General features: G+C 33.6%; 1 protein-coding gene across 1 annotated transcript in view; it reads right to left on the bottom strand.

The window, feature by feature from the left end:
- Positions 1-22,012, bottom strand: part of LOC127873303 (serine/arginine-rich splicing factor 4-like) — a 252,711-nt gene that overhangs the window by 68,942 nt on the left and 161,757 nt on the right. The window lies entirely within an intron of this gene.

Here is a 22,012-nt window from a genome sequence, read left to right as displayed (position 1 = left end):
ATGCCTTAAACATAATTATATATGTAAAACTGATTGCAAGATATTTTAACTTTAATTGAATCTTGCGAGGTATACAACACTTTTTACACCATAATCTGTGTTGTGACAAACATTAAAGTAAAACTGATTAATTAACATACCAAACAACTTAAATTATTTTATGTTTGGCAATTTAAATCAACGTTCGTTGTATATACCACTTGTCACACCTCTTACACATAGACATATTACCTGTGAAAAACACCGACCACAAGAGTAAAAGAGACGTTAAAGGGACCTTTTCACAGATTTCGGCATTTTTGAAGTTTGTTCTGTTCTGTTCTGTCATTAAATGTTTATATATTGATAAATGTACAAACATTGGATCAAAAAAGCTCCTGTATAAAACAAGAATACAATTAAAGAAAGAAAATAAGTAACCCTATACTTGGTTTCAACCACTGACCCTGGAGTACAAATCTAACACTTAGGCCACTCGGCCCTCGTGCTCATACAATTAGTGATGTATTTTGTACTTTGTATAAGTAATCCTTGTAGTGTCACAAAATAAAACTTTAACGACAGAACTTCCAAATTATTCAATCGTTTCGCGCTGCAACGCTTTATAATTTTCAGGTTTATTAAACGTCAAAAGTTGCTTAGTATGGATATTTTAGAGAATGCTAAATGTTCAGTATTACTGTTTCCTCACAAATATCATAACTACAACGACCATTTGCAAATCTGAAACATTTTTGTTTCATTTTGTCAATTATCCAAAAACGGGGAAAAGTCCATTTTATTGTGACAACCGTATATTCAGATAAAAAAACACCATCTCTATAACAGAACAGAACTTTATTTTCAACCAAGTATATAAAATATACAATATGGGCAATATAACAAAGTACAATATTAAGTTCAATATTTGATGATTTATACTTATTAACTAATGATCATATTATATCCTACATCTATTGCTGAATATTTATTTATTTATTTGTTTGTTGTTTTTTGTTGCTGTTTTTTTTGGGGGGGGGGTGCGAGTTGACTTCAAAAAGTGCGAGTTGACTTAAAAACACATGGGAGTTGACCAAAAGCATGCGAGTTGACTTAGGAAGTTAGGTACGAGTTGACCGGCACCCAGGTCCCTCATTTGTTGACTTAATAGTACATCTAGATATTTATAAAACAAGTTACAAACATGTACTTCGACAGACACATAAAGTGATTTCATCTTTCTTTCATGTAGGGATCTAATCATTTCCATATCCATATAAATCACATTATTCAATTATTACTACAGTTACAGCACGACACAAAACACTATTGATAATAGTGCCTCGTTTTCATCTTGGCCGGTTTGTGAGCGCAACGTACTTTCATAATTGAAACGAGGCTGATTTGGAAACGAGGCACTACTGTAAATATTGGGTTTGTAATAATGCCGTAATTATAGTGATTGAATACGCCCAGGTAAACAGAATGTAAATGTTTACGAAAAATGTAGGAATACATGTTTTACAAAATTATATTCTCAGAAATAATAATAAGTAAATTCTACTTCAAATATAAGTCGATTAAGATATAAACAATTCAACATGATTCCGTATTCTCACACTTTTGACTAGTAAATGATCACACTGTCACTGATATAAGTCCGTTAATTTAACATGTAATGATGTATACGTTCGATTCCACAGTTCAAAAACCTTCCTCCAACGTAAAACAGAACTTCCTATTCAAACAAAACTCTCAAACTTTGAATAGAACGTTGAATTCGAACAATTAACTGTAAACAACAATTTAATTGCGTCCGATTCAAGTCAGCAGTGAATGGCACAGTATAAACAGTTTTTTTTTCATTCTAGGGCACTTTCAACCGCAGTCCAAATGTCGTCGTTTATTTTATGGTGCCTCATTGTTACATGTACTGGCTCTTCATCAAGAAGTGTTATGATTGACTTTCTATCGTACCACAGTATGTCATCTCTCATAGGACAGAACCACCTATTTCGCCCAATTCTACTCATGGTTTTGACTTCTACGTAGTCCTCGTTAACGGTTAAAATGATCCCTGAATAGGAAAGCCCATCGTAAACGTAGTAGACCATGCAGTACTTTCCAACAAGAGACTGGTCAACGACATTAACCGGCTTAAGAAGACTCTGAAATTATAAAAAAAATCACATATTTATCAAATTGAAATAAATGGATTTGAGGTCTATAATATTGTGCAAGTTTACGGACGGATTGAACATTCCGTAATCTACGTATTGAGCAAAATTCAATATGGTTGAACTTGATATAACATTGAATTAAAAAAGAAATATGCAAATAAGACGGAGTCATTTTAATTAAAGATCATAACATAATACGCATTCAGTTTTAGACAAATATTTAATACCAACAGGTATACAAATTTAAACTCCATACGTGACATAAAATTTAAGCATATTCATATAACGTCTGCATGGATGTAACTTCTAGAAAATTCGATTACTTTTCACAAGACATAGATGTATCTATTTGTGTATAATAATTAGATTGACATTTTGTCTATCTTAATATTCACTAGTCTCTGAAATGTAGGTAAAAGAGTCGATAATAGATACATTGCTCTAGTACAGTACTGTATAAAATTTAAACGCAGCTCTAGAATATATATTCTTGTTAATGCACAAAAATTTGTGCGCATCTATCTTTGACAATTTCGAATTGCGATATTAGTAACATTAAATTAATAATGCATGTTCGAATCAGCAATTTCAGTACTCTTTGATTACTAATATAAAATATTTTCAAGATTGCATGTTTAATGTCATCTTCGAAACATTCTTGTCATCACCGCAACATTTTATTCGTTTCGGTAATGACCGTTTCGGAAATGACATTTTTCAAAAAAACATTTCTATAAGCGTCTGTTGATTATGATGATGCTATTATTAAACATGGATAGTAAATAGGTAACATGCGTTGATAGTAATACACATATGAAACGGTCAAATATGCATTTACAAGGACATGAGTGGCCGTTCGGTAATGACGTATAAAAAGCATACGCACGAAAATTTGCAACTTACCATCGATAGATCTGCCATCTTCTATAGCTTCCTGTACATATACCGCTTTCAAAATATTCGCGCCAATGAATTCTTGAGTGACGTCATTTTCGCGCTTTACAAATATACTTGCTATTTTAATTATTGTTGTCATCACACATTCATTTCGGTAATGACAAAAAACTGGATGACAAAAGAGGTTGTTGGATTTTAAATGTTTTGTGTATTTCATTTGTAAGATAATGTGCTTAGTTGTTTTATTTTAAACTTTCAACCACATTTTAAAGCCTTAAATTTGTTTGAAATATAATGATTCATACTTGTAAATAATATTATAATGAGCTACCCCAGCCAAGTGACAAGGGGTTTTCCACCACCTTTGGGGGTTGGGATTATATTTATTAAAAAAACTGTGATCTTTTACACCAATTTATACTTGTAGTATTTTTAAGGTATTGTTCCTGTAACAGAATACATGTTTATTCGAAGGATATATATGAAAATTGCGATATAATGTGATTTTATGTGCGGGTGACAGCTCTTGCCCATTTTTTGTAGAATCACCCTAGCTCGTGTGCAAATAAAATCGAGGAGACCGCAATCGATGTACGTTGATAATGACAATGTAGTTAGAATGTTTTGTAGATTTCTGTATTGCGATTTTTTTCAGTTTTATAGCAATATAGAAAAATATTTTTCTGCTAAAATGTGAATTACAGTATTAGTAGGGAAAAAACAAAGACGAATATAATATACTGTTTTAATTTTCTTTTTTACGATGTGTTACTTTAATTTACATGTTTAACAGTTGTATTTTCTTTAATTTGTATTTAATTTTCCATAATGCCCCAATAAAAACAAAATGATACACGTGAGTGCCTAATGTAAACATTAGGTAAAGGAATAAATTAACAAAGTTTTAGCAAGAAAGCTTTTGTATTATGCTTACATGGGGGGGGGGGATAAATGCGGCAAAAAGTTAACCGGAACTGATTAAATGAGTTATGTTTTGAAATGTGCTTATGGATATAGAAGGCTTTATTAATTTCAAATAAACTGTTTGCTGATTGAAAACAAATACCATGACACTGTTTTTAAATACTAATTCTGCAAGTTGAATCATTTTTAATAATTCTCCGAAAGGTGAACTTTAATTGGCTATTTTTGACAAAAAACTGCATATGCCGTCTGGCCTAACCTGTTAACATACAAAATAAATTGTGCCCTTTACTTTTACATCTTCTCACATTGACACTAAATCCCGAAAGAAATTATTGTGGTCAAAAGAATTAACGATTTTTGCCGGGTGATTCTAAACTGGTTGACTGACTGTATGACACTTATTATAAAAAGTCATCATAGAGTTGGTTACTTTTGGTATCTAACAATTTTGCTATATAGAGTTAAGGACATGAGATTACGAACTGTGTTATCCAATAAATAACGTCTACTTTCAAGCTCAATACATATATTAAAACATGCCATACAGTCAAGACAGATACAACATATAAGCACTTATATTTACAAATATTATTTAGTAGTGAAAAACTACATGCTTATTGAACGCGGTTATGTATAAGTTATGGTTTATCTTGAGAACTTCTTTATAAAACGACTTTTAAACTATGAATTTTAACCTGTTCACTTTCCAAACAACATTTTACATTCGTAGTTTTAGGGTCTTTAGAACTAACATACTTTCAACAATACATAATTTATTGGAAAATTATTGAAACTCTGTATACAAAACTAAATAAAACCACCAAATTAACTATTTAAAACATATACAGTATTAAAACATAATAAAAAAACGACTACGTACGATGATGGCAGTGTCTTGTGTTTTTAATATTTAGAGATTTTAGACAAATTCACACAGTATTCGTGAATCTGCATCCAAAATCGTGCTAAGCAAATTGTTTGTTTTCAGTCATACTAAATTGCACTGTTATCTGACAAATAATGTGATATTAATTGGGAGCACAATAATGCAGAACATATTGATCAGTATGAGACGACCACATTCTCCATAACTAGTTATGTAATAACACATTTCAAAGACATACTTTAAAGTAGCAATATGTATGCTCTTTCTTATTGTTATTATATTTATGTTTTACTGTGATTTAAAGATCCTTTAAAACAACGTTTCATCATCTTATTACGCCATAAACACTCTTATAACACCTACAAAATATTAAAATATAATGGTGTGATAACGGATGGAAAGAAACTTTTAAGAACAATCATTTGCTATGGTGTTCATCCGTATTTGATTCCTTATCTTATTACGCCATATACACTCTTTAAAACCAATAAAATATTTAAATATAACGGTGTTATAACGCTGTCACGGATGGGAAGAAACGTTAAAGAACATGTGGCAATTATTTGCTTTGGTGTTCATCCGCATAACGTTTTGACACAATTCTTATGGATGCAAGGTGAATGACGACTGACGGAACCATTTAACTGGTCGTGTAGACAATCTTTATACTCAACTATACGAAAATAGTATGGATGGTGAAATGAGCTTTATGATGTAACTGACTACCTAATATGGCGGTTATGATTTACATATATATATATATATATATATATATATATATATATATATATATATATATATATATATATATATATATATATATATATATATATATATATATATATATATATATATATATATATATATATATATATACAGTGTGCCATTTTCCAAGACAAACTGAATGTCTAAATTTTCATTTTATTCAACGAGTTTCGTTTCGTTTCTTAAAAAAAACGTAAACAAAATGTGGTTTAAATGTGTCAATATGGTTCACGGAACTTGGACAGTCGGTACCCAGATAGATACGTTGAGGGCATTGAATTTATAGAATTTGCAAAGCGTAAACATAGTTTTGACAATTGATAGTCAAAGAATCAATGGATTACCGAAATTATGTTATTTAATTCAGAAAATGATACATGTATAACTTATTATCTGTGTAGCACTTTTCGTAATAAAGGTTAATACAATTTAATGTCGAATACGCAATAATAAATATGATTTATATCACGTTTATATTTAAAATATCATAAACTGTCGGTACGCTGTTTGGGTAGCTTAACGAAATCTCCGTTTTAAATTGCCATTTTGTCAGAAATAAGTGAATTTAGTTAATATTTTCATAAAACGTATCGATAAATGCCTTCGTATACGTGCTATTAAAACTGGTATCACCAGTCAATGTGGTAATTTGGTGGACGTCGGTAACCACTCGAGCGTCTAATGCTCGAAGATTAATTGTGTAGCCTGACCAAATTCCCCATTATAAAATGTGAATGTATTGCAGAAAATGACCAAACTGATTTGTTTGTTTGCACTTACAATTATATAATGCTTGATAAATGTGCTAATAGCGATGTTTTATATTACAAATATTACTTTTATATGTAATAACATGAGGGTTTTCTTTACCCGCTAGGCGTCAGATAGCTTGAATTACTTAACAGAAATCCTGGTTATAAAACACTATTTCGTATCAAAAACATGTGGAAACATTTTTGTGTTAATGTTTTCGGACATAACATCGGTAAATACTATTATAAAAGTGTTATTTATTATTAATACCACCATTACACGTAGTATCGCAGAGGTTACGATACACGCACACGCGTAATTGGCGTTCATAACTTACCGAAAAACCCGTTATGTAGCTAGCCATAATTATAATCTAATAGTATTTGCATTTTAATATTATTATAGGTGCTACCTAATTTACGGGCAAAAGGTTTTTAAGGTTTTTTTTTATAACCATGTATTTGTAATAAATATATGGACATGATTGTGTTCAAAATATTATAATTGTTGCAATAATTAAGTAACGCATCCAAAAAAATCAATGTTAAAACGAGTTACATGTTCTTAGCTTTAAGATCTAGCATCTTATAATGTTTTTGTTTTCTAGCCACAGGAATTTAAAGCTGGTTCGGTGGCTGTGGTATAGTGGATGGGGTGTCTGCTAACTGGCTTAGTCACTGGGACTGGGAGGTCTCTGTATTGATCCCTTAAGTGGGGGCATTCTTAAGATAACCCTAAAAACATACTATGGCGTACCATTTGGGTTGAAAGTCAAGAAGACCTACAAGGTAAAAAGAGAAATGTACGTCGAAGTACAATAATTGTACGTCGACATACAAATTTAAAATACACTTCAAAGTATATATTTGTACGTCAAAGTACAATTTGTACTTCGACATACATGTTTGTACTTCGACGTACACATTTTCTGAACAGCCAATCAAAACATTTGTCTCTTGAGCCGCTTTTCCTTCAGATTTATTCATAATAAATGTTTAAAATCTCTTTTAATTGAGGACAAAATGAATAAAAATATCAGAATGGCAAAAACCACATAGAAGTTTCAAGTATTTAATGTCTTGAAATAGATTATATACATATTTTAAGAAGATTAAACTGTTACCTTTTTAAAATTAAAATTATTCAGCATATGTATTTATTGATCATGCGGGGCGGAGTATCACGACTGTCCAGCGCATTACTGTGTAGGAAATTCCAAACGGTAACCAAACAGTTACCAAACATTAACGGGATAAATAATGTATAATAACCTCCCCGTTGGTCGTATTTTGTGATAACCATAACTTGCATAAGTCAGAGGTGAATTCCGCCACGACAGGTCAATAAATACGCAGACTATCTATGAGTTAGCGGTTGATAGTCGCATAATTTGGTATAAATTATAATAATAATAATGTTCAATGTCAAATATCTCTAAAAGCAACAGATGTAAGGTGTCTTCTGATTGGCTAACCTTCAAGGGTCGGTGAAAATTGTACGTCGAAGTACATTTCTCGTTCTACCTAGTAGGTCTTGTAGACTTTCGTCGTCATGGTATGTCATTTAGACACTAAGTACTGGTCTACCCAGGAAACAGTTTGTTTCATCAAATGTCTCAATTCAACATAACAGCTTGCTTAAGCAGTTTCATTTAGCATACTGTTCACTGATTTAACATAATCAAAATCATGTGATGTGTCAAATCAATTTTGATTGACAAATTTGACAGGATTGTAACAGCATAACAACATACTTGTTTTGCAATTAAAATATTTAATAAATACAGGTATCTTGCAGGTTTTTAATTTTCTTTGCAAACTATTGTTGAATAGTTCAAATTTTGTCGCCACTAAAAAGCTAGCCATTTTGTAGCAATTCTTAAATCTCAGTCTAAACTGCATACACTTAGCTCTAAAGTTACAATTTGAATGCAAATATTAGAATGCATCATGTTATATCATCCATATATTTTTATTTAAACATTCAAATAACACATAACACAGTACATATGTAAAATGGTATGTGGTATTGTGTGGAGATACAAAACACTTCACATCATTTATTTGCACAAGAAATAATAGTGACAAAATGAGTAATACTAAAACACTGTCATCAACCTACAGTACAAGAATATTTACCTATATGAAATTACAAAGTGATGTTATTTTATTACCTTTTACAAAATTAACAATGCTGGTTTTCTACTAGCCATAAAACATTTATCATGGATTAACAAGTAACAACCAATTTATTAATTAGACAATAGAAAGGAAATCATATTAAGTGCATTATGCATTTACTAAACAAGTTATTTGCTACTGTTTAGAATTACACTATCTTACTAAAAATGATCACAACAGGTACTTAGTGCTTTTACATACTTGTGGTAAGTTTTGTATTACTAGTTTGACATTTATTGGCAGACACTTGTCAATATACAGACTAAATTTGCATTGGAACTTTCATATTTTTTCAGCATAATTGCCTTCACATTGTTAATTTAACAACCCTTTGACATTGTTTGCACATCTGATCTTATTATGCCATAGCTGAATTTTGTTTATAGATAGACAGATATAGACTTTTCAAAGTTCTATAAAAGTTCACACATGTCCCATCCAAGTAAACCAACAGAACCAATAAGGCCAGAATTTTTAAATAAAATGATTTTCGGACCCGCCGACTCCAATTTTTGACGAAACCAAAAAAAAAAAAAAAAAAAAAAATTTTTTCGGATGCCAAAAGGTGGCTTTTAAACACGAAACGCTTGCCGGGTTTTAGAAAAAGTTCAAATGAGTTATAAATCATCATAATAAACCCAGTTTTAATTACCCACATTAATACGCGAACCACCTTCATCGTGTACATGTGCTGGAATTTACCAACAGCTACGCCATCATTGTTTGTGCAAGAAGTTGATTAACGCTACAACGCTTTAATCTGAAAAGTCTGCTAATTTCCCAATAATTATGCAACCGTCAAATAAAATCCTGAATGGAATCGATTTGTAAGTAAATATTTTATTATTTCTTTACAATTTTATAAAATTGATAGAATTAAAATGACTAAAAATATTATGAAAGCAATAAGAAAAGAACGATTTTCATTTAACAGGTGCTCGAAATGCGAAACCCATTTACGCCTATCAACTTTAAACATTCCATATTTTACGCACAAATACAGTCATATTTTAGAGAATAAAATTGTATGTGTTGTTTAATGTAGTTGTAGTGACGAATTTGTGCATATAATATGTGTTTTTTCGTTATTTTCAATGGGTACGAAACTTTGGTTTTGTTCCGAACTGGTTCGTACCAAAAGTTCAAAAATCGCAAAATCAACAGTTTCTAAAACGATTTCAAACCATGAATGTCCAAATAAAATAGTCAATTTTATGGGGGTTATTATCGGATTAACAGCTCCTTTATGACATTGAACTATCAATAATGTAATCCTGGGATAAACTGTCACGAAGATCAATAATTATAACGATTATTAGGGATGATATTTCTTTAATCAATACCATGACAAAAACACATGTTAACTTGTTTCAACAGGCATTTGTGTTTAACAGTTCCATTATTAAAATGTTCTGGGAACGATATATTTTAATTAACATACCAACTATTTCTGAAATCAAAAGTACATTCGATGTACTATATTTCGGATATGTTAAAATTCGGACATATATAAAGATAGTGACATTTATGTGTTGATTTGTTGTATATAGTTTGTACAAATATGTTTTGTGTTATTTCAGACAATCAAGAATGGATGGTGGCAATTATCCTGGGTCTTTCTATCAAGAAAAAGATGTGAAAAATATTCATTTAATTGAACCTGGAAATCAACCATCACAACTAACAGAAAACCTTTTAACAAAAGGTGTTGTTTTAAAATTTGTGAAATTTGATAATAATCAGAAGTTGATGTATATCATGTCCAAATGTATAAAGTGCTTAACAATTTGAATTGAGATGCTTTATTTTCTGATGTTTGATTTATTTTTCCTTTCAGATGATATATATTTGTGTGATTCTAGGTTTTAAAAAATAATTCTGAAACATTTATGCAGCATACTGTTACATTATTGCTAACGTTATTATATTTTGTTGGTTATCTGGTTTCTCAAGTGGAAAAAATGTTAGTTATATAAGAATAAAGCTTTTAATATTAAGACTTATGAAGGTACTTATTGTTATTTATGTATTAATATACTTCTCAGAGTAATAAAAATATAGTAAATGCCATTATTCATTAATGTAGTAAGGTTCTTTAAATGATTGTCCTTATTGATTAAGTTTGAATTACGGGCGGTTTTCACACCGCGATAAAGTGGCGACAACTTTTTGGGGGCCAGCGAAACCCCTGAAAAGCGTTTTATTATGCTATTTGTATTTGTCTGCGGTATTGATTTTTACTGGACAATAAACTATAAATGTTTCTTTTAAACCTCAATAGCTTATTGGTTGTTTGTGGAGATAAATTATTTTTAATGCAACATATGGATTCCTTGTGAAAAAAAAAACATCAAAAATTCACCAAAAAGTTTATTATAGACAAGTGAAAAGATTGCATAAATTTTGAACTTATATATATATAGTTAAGATATTTATAAAATTCAAACTAATTTAAAAACTGCACATCAAGACCTACAGTCTGATTATGATCATTTTGCACATCAACATGTTTGAAAAAAATCACTGTGGTTGCTTAGTAAAAAGAACTTCATACCATAACATTTTTAAAATGAGTGCATATTTGGTCACCCATCTTTTTTTTTCCGTCCTCCTACCCGACAAAAAAATCCGAAAATCATTTTAATAAAAAATGTTGGCCTAAAGATCACCACAGATAATAACTGTGTGTATAGCTTGGAAATTTTGATAGTTCAGGAATCCCTCCATTGTTGATTCCTGTAAACCAAAACTGTCAGTTTTGATGGATAGAATGGCTTGTGTGATGCCCAGCTCTTGCCTTGGCAGAACAGCTTCTAAAAACGGAAAACCAACAAATATCTTAAAATTTGGTCAATAATGCAGACAATTTATAAATGTCTTGTTTTTATGTTTATATCGAATCTGGAAGATTTCTTACGTAAGCTTGTGGTACGAAAATCCAACGGTATTGGATTTTGTGGTTTTAGGCCTAAACTTATTATAGTGATATGTAACCTTTCGGGATATCGGTAAAGTGCGAGCAGACGAGGCGTAAATACGTTAAAAATTAAAGCTAAAGACTAAAATGTTAGATCTGAATATCTTTAAATTTTGTGAATACATGTGTTTCTGATGGATTACAACGACAACTTACCAGAATATTGCTCATGATCACACGTAAAACTTCTTTCTGAGAGCTAATGGAAAATGCGTCACGAATTTGACAAATAAACAGTAGGGTGTCGTTATTGAAATACCGCGAGAATACTGGAAGATTAGAGATGCCAACTATAATGTTTAAAACAAATAACTTTTTAACAAGCGTTTGTGATTTGTCAGGATAATAATAACAATAAGATATCGAAAAGATCAAAGCAAATAAATTCTAAACAAATCTGAGATTCGGCAATATATTTAAGACGGGTTATGTTGACGTAAATTGTGTTTGGTAAAGACTGTCACTATATGTAGTGAACCAGTCTTCGGCTTATACCCACTGAAGAAGAGTATTCAGGGGAGATAATTGAGCAATGACTTAATTCGTTGCGAAGAAAAACAAATAATGCGAGAATATTTAGTGCGAATTCGCTACACAATTATGATGTCATTGATATAATTTTTCCTTATGTATGTATTTACATATGATTTAGCATATGTCAAAGTGTTTTTGATTTGTTCAAGGTCATAAATAGCATCGCGAAAATATATGTCGCGTGGCAAATTTTTTTGAGACGCATCCATATGTGGTATGTAATTTTATGTATAAATGTTCATATGTATGAACGGTCAACGCCCGCTTCGCGGGCTTTTGCCCGTATTAATACATAAATTACAAAAAAGTTGTGACAAAACCCGGTTACCAGTGTTGTAGGGGATGAACAAATCAATCAAAATCATGGGTAATATCGCGTCATACATACGGATAGACGCCACTTTAGTGTAAGCTTGTGATGGTGTTCTATCCACAAGGCCATGTTATTAATTGGGCGGAGCTATCGTCTTCCAGTCGAGTTGTCAATTAAGTCGTTAATTCCAGGCAGTTAATTTATTAGTTCAATACTATTTCATATTTAAAAGTTGTTAGCTAAATTTCCGAACAGTAGGGCATCATTCCGGTCCAACAACTGCAATAACTGCAATACTAGTAACTGGATAACAATTGCAATAGGAAAATACCCCCGATAATGTAGAACTTTAGGTCCAACCCTTTTTCCATATTATATTTTGTGAATTGTAATTCATCTGTAATTGTCAATTTGGAAATAAAATATGTTTAAACTAAACTAACAACTGCAATAGCCGGCGGCGATTTCTGATACACTTAACTTTTGGCTTTATCGGTCGCAGCGCCCATGACGCCAACCTCCGCGCAGAGAGTCGACTGGAACCAGCATAACTGGATCAAATCCCTGCCTTCATAACCAACCTGGTGATGACAGCATAGCCACGTTGTATAATAATTTTACCGTTGTTATTATTACTTTTTAGCTCACCTGAGCACAAAGTGCTCATGTCGAGCTTTTGTAATCGCCTTTTGTCCGTCGTGCGTCGTCCGTTGTGCGGTGTCAAAATTTGCCTTGTTAACACACTAGAGGCCACATTTATTGTCCAATCTTCATGAAATTTGGTCAGAGGATTGGTCTCAATGATATCTTGGATGAGTTCGAAAATGGTTACGTTTGCTTGAAAAACATGGCTGCCAAGCGGCGAGGCATTTTTCCTTATATGGTTATGTATGGCTATAGTAAAACCTTGTTAACATTCTAGAGGCCACATTTATTGTCCAATCTTCATGAAACTTGGTAAGAAGATTCATCCCAATAATATGTTTGAATTGTTCGAAAATGATGCCAGTTGGTTGAAAAACACGGCCGCCAGGGGGCGGGGCATTTTTCCTTATATGTCTATAGTAAAACCTTGTTTACATTCCAGAGGCCACATTTATTGTCAAATGTTCATGAAATTTGGTCAGAAGAATGGTCTCGATGATATGTTGGATGAGTTGGAAAATGATTACGTACGTTTGCTTGAAAAACATGGCTGCCAAGTGGCGGGGCATGTTTCCTTATATGGCTATATATGGCTATAGTAAAACATTGTTAACACTGTAGAGGCCACATTTATTGTCCAATCTTAATGAAACTTGGTCAGAAGATTCATCCTAATAATATCTTGGACGAGTTCGAAAATAATGCCAGTTGGTCGAAAAACATGACCGCCAGGGAGCGGGGCATTTTTCCTTATATGGCTATAGTAAAACATTGTTAACACTCTTAAGGCCACATTTATTTTCCAATCATCATGAAACTTGGTTTGAAGATTTCTCCCAATTCTATCTTGGGCATGTTCGAAAATGGTTCCGGTTGCTTGAAAAATATGGCCACCAGGGTTTAGTAAAACCTTGTTAATACTCTAGAGGCCACATTTATTGTCCGATCTTCATGAAACTTGGTCAGAAGATGTGTCCCAGTTATATCTTGGATGAGTTGAAAATGGCTTCGGTTGGTTAAAACACATGGCCGCCAAGGGGGCTGGGAATTGTTCATAATATAGCTATAGTAAAACCTTGTTAACACTCTAGAGGCCACATTTATTGTCCGATCATCATCAAACATTGTCAGATTGTCCCAATTGTATCTTGTACATGTATGCAAATGGTTCCGGTTGCTTGAAAAACATGGCCACCAGGGGGGCGGGACATTTTTTCTTATATATGGCTATATATGGATTTTGTAAAACCTTGTTAATACTCTAAAGGCCACATTTATTGTTCGATCTTCTTGAAACTTTCTCATAAGATTCATCCTATTTATATCATGGACGAGTTTGACAATTGTTTGGGTTGGTTGAAAAACATGGCCACCAGGGGGCGGAGTATTTTTCCTTATATGGCTATAGTAAAACCTCGTTTACACTCAAGTTAAATATTCTCGAAGTTAAAATGTAGTATTATTTATTTCGCAGAAAAGTACTTAAGTAAGAAACAAGAAATATCTTTTAAAAAGTATATACGGCGTTGATTGTGGTTGGAGTTTATGAAAGGTAAAGAGTTCAATGAATGAGATCAAGGATAGCGAATGTCTTTTTCTGTGCAGTTCTTAGCTGCATCACACGCAGTACGGGATGTTACGCGGAGTGTTTGCGGCTTATTTTACCTTATTACATATTGCTGATCATAAACCTATAGATACAAAACAGAAAACCAAAAAATACTGGAAGTGAAATTAAAACATACGAGTCAACCGGCAACACGCGAAGTATTCGTACATATTTTAAATATTTATACGCGCGTTCTTCGAACAAACCTGTTTTAGTGGTTTGTCGGGCATTGCTATTTGATTCGAGTATTAACAGTATCGAGAATCATCGCGCTCATGCTTAATAATTCTTGTTTAATTAATTAAAAATACTATTTATCATGGTATTGTTGAAAACACATTAAGAATCTATTATATTGACATACCATAATTATATCGCTGGATATCTTCATTTAACATCTTTCTGGTCTAAAGAAAATTCCAGTGCACCTAGTTCACGCTATAGCGTCTTTATTATATAACGATTTTTTTACTGGCCGCGAACTCCGGTCAGCACATGAGGTAGTCGTGAAGACGCGGCGATGACATGTATATAAACTCTTACATTCACACACAGTAACCGCGAACTGACGAAGGTGTAGAATCTACGCACAAATTGTATTGTTTTTAAAAAGGTTGAGTGTAAACTGTTCTATCTATCATGCCTTTTCATAAGAGATAAAATTGTTTCATGCTTAACACGCAGTAAAACAGTGTGAGAAAGACGCGGCCATGTTTCCAATGTTCAAGTGGTATTCTCAAATCAGCCAATGGACTAAATGAAGTGTATTCATTCGTGGGTAGCCGCGGGCATTTTTATGAATGTAACCTAAAGGTCACCTAAGGTCAAAAGTGACGTTAAGCAGCTACGCCGAAAAACTGTTCATAACTTGAATTCCAATCATGAATGCACAATTAATTACTCCAACTGACCCTTATCAGCTGCCTGAGTACAAATCAATACACATCTCTGAGTGAACCTTGTTGTTCTATTTTTGACGATGCGAACAGCATCGTCCAAGGTATCATAATCGTAGAAACATTTTTCACAATGACGATCTATGTAAAAGACCGAGCCAGTCCGATTGAGATAACTCGATTGTTCAGTTACTTCCCTTTTGCATTCGCCATGCGTAGTAGATTGCTCGTCATTGATAACATTCTCCTAGCAGAGTTGTCGTTCGTGTTTCAACATTCAACAATGGCCGCCCCCGTGAGAGTCTCGATTCAAAACTTTCTTACTGCATAAATTTGCTTGTTTCGCTATTTAGAAGCTGTCATTTAGGATATATGAATTATTTATTCACTAAATCTCCGCTTATGACAACAATAGTTGGAATTCGAAGGATATATACTCGATGTGAATGAAGGACTTTCTGGATCGTAACAGCTTGACACGGTAAAACTGGCATACTGGTATTTTTAGTTATCAATATAAGTCACATTGTGCTTTATAAATTGTATTCGAGCATTTTGCGACTTATTGAATGACTATGATACCCGATAACAACATTTCATCGGGGATTTGCAGATCACCAAGCTGTCCTGAAATTCAACATTGATTTCAAACTCTTTACTGGTTTGTACTATTTCTTAGTGTTAGTACTTTTTATCATTTTAAAGTTAAATGAATTGTGTCACAGTAAAAGAGACATTAAGGCGATTGTGGCCAGTTTGGATCTAGATCAGCCTGCAGTCGCTTGAAAGCTGTTTGCTTAAAAGCGTTTTTCTGACAATAACAAATAATTTAATTGGATACTGATTTGACTGCGCTTTTCCTGTGACCTGGCTCAAATAATAGAATTGTCATTAATCAAATTATTTATTTCGAACATTAATCAATTGTTTTTCTTGTCCCTCGGGATCAATGACTCCAGCACTTTCCTGTTGAGAATTGAATACTGCTAAAGGCGATGCTAGGGGGCGTGAGAGATGTTGCACCTTCCAGTATCGCTCGATTGTTCATTGTCGGCTCGGGTACTACGTACATGTACCCCGGGTACTCTTAAGTATACTTACATGTATCCCGGGTACGGTAAATATACTAAAATGTACCCGGGAAATTTTACCCTTAATCCGTCGTTGTCGACTATTTTTTTGTAATAAACACATCAGGGCTTAACACTTTTTTTTCAACTAGCCCGTTCGGGCTAGTAAATGCAGAACCTACTAGCCCTGACCAATCTTTCATGTGCCCTGACCCAAGTATTATAAAAACCTTTATATTTATTCAACTTGTATTTTCTTGTGCTTGGAGATGCGCAATTATGATGAAATCATTCTTATTAGCTTGCCTTACTAATGCTATTGAATTCAATATTCATCTATTTAAGACATCTATTTGTAATCTTCACGCCATTTCTGGAGAAATTTTCTTGTTTTTTTATTTCCTCATACTTTCTCTTACTTTCCTCCTTCCCTTTTCTTTTCGTATCCGAGGAACTCCCATCCCCACCCGTAAAGCCAAACTTAAACAACGACATGAACGTTAAAACCTTTTTTACTTAGATTGCCGGGTAACCGTCTTACAAGAAATGGTAAGTGAATCTTAGCAAAATAACGTGTTACGATAGTTGTAACAATTGTACAGGGTTAACTCTCTACTAAAAGCCGGGATCGACCATTAATATTAGTTTTGCTAATTGAATTGCGTAAAATTTTTGTCAAAACACTTCTAATCTAAATAAAGTCTCTATCTTCCTCTAAATGGATTTATTAATCGTCTAAAGGATGGAATAACTTTTCCATAATGACAACAAATTAAAATTATTTAAAATTGATAAATATCTATTAATTTTATAGTTACTTTGTGTTAATGTCGAATTTTATACCTTCATCATTCCGGACGATCCTGGGCGATCCCGGCTTTTAGTTTCAAACGTATTTTCATTGAGAAAACACGTCACTTCGAGGAAACCAATCAAAAACCGTGTCTAGCGGCATTCCGTTTAAAAATAGGTACTGACGTGTTTTACCAGGAAAACCGCCGGGGATTTTCTGAATTGTCGGCCTCTTTTTGATTGCAATCAGGGGGTTCCAAATCTATTTCGAGATACGATCCGTTTGTTGTCTCCGAACTCACTCTGGGATTTAATTGTCATCTGATCGTACTGTATTAAGATTTTTGCATCTTTGAAAAGCTTATTTAAAACGCAGTTTATTGATAGAACATATAATCCCGCCCAAAATACACACCACCGGTCGGGCATGTTCCTGGGACATTGGCTAGCCCGGACCAAGGTACGGGCAGTGAATGTCGTTCGGACGTGCCTTAGTGTTAAGCCCTGCACATTTATGTCAATTTTCTGTAGAATGGCCTCTATATTATCGGAACACATACTCAAAAAGCATGTTGATGCAGTGTTTTTTGAAGAGAAGTGTGTTTAAGATAATAGGTTGCGCGTTTTACGACATCGGATTTTGGGCGCGAATACAACTCGGGTACAGTCTAATATGGACCGAGTACAATTACGTTTATTTACCATACCTGGGGTACATGTAAGTATACTTAGAGTACCCAGGGTACATGTAAGTATACTTAAGAGTACCCGGGGTACATGTAAGTAGTACCAGAGCCAACAATGTCCAATCGAGCTCCATTATCCCTCATGAACTGACTCAAAAAACCGAGTCGGCAATATTTGACTTAATTTTTGGTTTGGTTGCTCTCGAGGGATCGAAAATTTCAGAATCTTCCTAAAAGCCTCACGGGTTTGATTCCCAGAAGCGACATTGAAAACTAGCATACTTTGTTATCTAAAAGGCTGCTAAACCTGATATACAATGATAATGAGTCATATTTTATAAAAACTTACAGCAGTAGTAAACAACTGGACAATAATTAATGAACGCATCTTTCATTTGTCTTTGACACTTTGATTTTGACATGGCCTAGATTTAAATATGTGACTGGACTTTACGAGCACTCTTGAAACAGAGCTAAAGTTTAAATGTACCATTGAAGATCACCTAAATCCAGATTTGCTATTATAGACGTGTGGAAAGTTTTAAGGGTGTGACAAGTAAGCAAAAATTGGTCATTACCCAGAGGCCACAACTGATCTATGACTGTATTAAAACAAGAAAAATCAGTGCCTGATTTAGATTTTCTTAGATAGTTCAATAAAAACTAATTTCATAAGCCTGGTAACAGTTTAAAGGTAATGCTACCAATGTGTCACACCAGGGCCTTGAATTTGAAATCTAGGACATGCATGGTCATTTCTTCATGAAATCAGGACACAAAATTGTAGTTTAAGTCCTTAATTGACCTGGCTATAGTTCTCAGATTATTATAAGCTCAATCATTATATTTATATCATTATTTATGCTTTGTGTATTGTAAACATATACACAATCATGCAGTTACATGATAGCAATAAATAATATTAAATCTACCCATACTATAAAGGTCATTGACAAAGCCTATGGTCAAAATGTGAACATAATCGCCCTCTCATGCCAGCAAAAACAACACGTTGACAGGTTGTCATTTTTGACAGTTCTACTTTCACTTTCATTTTGTGATATCAAACTATTAACAATAATGTGGCTGAGAAAAAATATTGCTGAGAAAATATCGCCATTGCTTTTTATGCCCCCGGTAAGGTGGCCTATATCAGTTGAACTGTCAGTCAGTCAGTGTGTCAGTCTGTCCGTCCGTCCGAAAACTTTAATGGCCATAACTTTTTTAATATTGAACATAGCAACTTGATATTTGGCATACATGTGCATCTCATGGAGCTGCACATTTTCAGTTGTGACAGGTGAAGGTGAAGGTCATCCTTCAAGGTCAAATGTCAAATATAAAGCGCCTGTCTGTCTGTCCAAAAACTTTAACATTAGCCATAACTTTTTCAATATTGGTGTGCATGCGTATCTCATAGAGCTGCACATATTGATTGGTGAAAGGTCAAGGTCATCCTTCAAGGTCAAGGTCAAAGGTCAAATTTTGCAATATTGAAGATAGCAACTCCATATTCGGCATGCATGTGTATGTCATGGAGCTGCACATTTTGAGTGGTGAAAGGTCAAGGTCATCCTTCAAGGTCAAAGGTAAAATATATGGCTTCAAAGTTGCGCAGCAGTGGGCATTGTGTTTCACAAACACAGCTCTTGTTTAATATATTTTCTGCACATTTCTTAAAAAAACTTACATCAATACACGATTTTCTTCGTTAATTCAATCATTCCTGACAGACTTGTGAACATATTTCGCTTACATTTTGACGCGCGTAGGTAGGACCGCATTACCGCTTCCGAAATGTGTATTCATACTATTGCCTTCGAGGAACTTATCTGATGTTTGACGGAAAGGGCCGAAAATGTGCGAGTGTGGGTCAAGTTCCCCACAGGTACTTCTTTCCCGTTCCTCCAATTTTTTTTCCGTACCTAAAATTTTTCGTACCCAATTTTTTTTTCGTACCCAATTTTTTTCATCCCCAATTTTTTGTTCGTACCCAAATTTTTTTCGGTCCCAAATATAAAATGTTTGTTTAAATATAAGGCTCTCAAGGGGTCGGTAGTTTTTGTGTATGTCTACAATTGTTTATAGTGAAACATTGTGAACACTTTGTCACATTTTTAGTTCAATCTAAATTACACTTGCTGAGTACAAATGTTGTTATCATATCTTGATTTAGTTTACTCAATTAGTTTTCAATATATCATCTTCAAACATGGTGAATATCTTTGAGCATAATATTTTTGCTCATGGTGAACTTTTGTGATCACCGTTTGTCAATTGTCTGTCTTCCGTTGTGTGTCATGAATATTTGCCTTGTTAACACTGTAGAGGCCACATTTATTGTCAGATCTAAGGCTTTTTATTTTTTATTATGAACCTTAACTTATACACTATTTTCGAAATTTTAAAGAAAATCATACTACTTTTCATAATATCATACTGAAACAAAAATAATTAAATCCTACCAAATCTGGTAGGATTTTCTTGTGATGGCAGATATTGTTTATGAGCCCTAACGACTGAGTATTTCGTGGGGTTGAGATAATAAACGCGTGGCAGCAACTCAAAATACGTGTTGTTTTAACGCATGCTTAACAAGAGATGTGTTTGTCAGAAACACAATGCTCCTTACTGCGCCGCTTTGATTGATTTATTTTTGTTTTTGATTATATCCCTTTAAAATAAAATTCCTTCCCTTGTAAAAATGATCTGTACCTGCCAAATGATAAATACAAATTATCTCCCTTTAAAGCTTGTTACTTCCCTTGGAATAGTTTTTTTACCAATTACCTTGTAGGATGACCTTGACTTTTCACCACTCAAAATGTGCAGCTCCATGAGATACACATGCATGCCAAATATCAAGTTTTCTGACGGATGGACGGACGGACAGTTCAAATGCTATATGCCACCCTACTGGGTGCATAACAAGAGCTGTCAGAGGACAGCACGCTCGACTATTCGAGTGCTTGACATTATAACGTAAGCCATCATGGAGAAATTGTTCATATTCAATAATTTATTAGACAATCTTTCAAAAATAAAAAAAGGAAAAACATTATTTATTTTATTTTTATTTATTTATTTTTTTTGGGGGGGGGGGGGGCGGGTTGAGAGGGGGTATAATGTGGGGTGTGGTCATTTATAAGACAATCTTTCAAAAATAAAAAAGGACAAAACATTTTTTTTTTGGGGGGGGGGGGGGGGGTAGGGAGGTAGAGAGGGGGGTATAATGTGGGGGGGGGGGGGGAGGTAATTTATTAGATGATGTTTTAAAAAAAATTGGGAGGGAGGTTGGGGGGGGGAGGGATTCTGGGTAGGGGCGTGGGGTATTGTTTGGGTGGAATCCATTGTGGTATTCAGGGAAGTGTTGTTTTGTCAAAGTAATAATAAAATGTGATCATAAATTAAGAAGTTATGGCAATGTAAGCAAAATGTTCAATTAACTTAGTGTAAAAGGGGCCATAATGATGTCAAAATGCTTGATACAGTGGTCTGCTCTTGTTTATAGGTTGGGGTCATGTTGGTACACAAGTATGCAACATATAAAGCAATATGTCAAAGGATATAGGAAATATTTGGGGAAGTACGCAAACTTTAACATAGATTTATCAATAATATGCATATTCTAAGTATAAAAGGGGCAATAATTATGACAAAATGCTTGATAGAGTTGTCTGCTCTTGTTTATAGGCTGGGGTAATGTTGGTAAACAAGTATGCAAATATGAAAGCAATATGTCAAGGGACAATGAAAATAAATGGGGTAGTACGAAAATTTTAACATTTGCTGCATATTCGAAGTGGAAAAGGGGCCATAATTATGACAAAATGCTTGATATAGTTGTCTGCTCTTGTTTATAGGTTGGGGTCATGTTGGTAAACAAGTATGCAAAATATGAAAGCAATATGTCAAGTGACAAT

This window comes from Dreissena polymorpha, chromosome 3 (assembly GCF_020536995.1).
Source record: "Dreissena polymorpha isolate Duluth1 chromosome 3, UMN_Dpol_1.0, whole genome shotgun sequence".
Classification (NCBI taxonomy): Eukaryota; Metazoa; Mollusca; class Bivalvia; order Myida; family Dreissenidae; genus Dreissena; species Dreissena polymorpha.
Note: the sequence above shows the minus strand (reverse complement) of the source record. Positions and strands in the feature narration are given on the sequence as shown.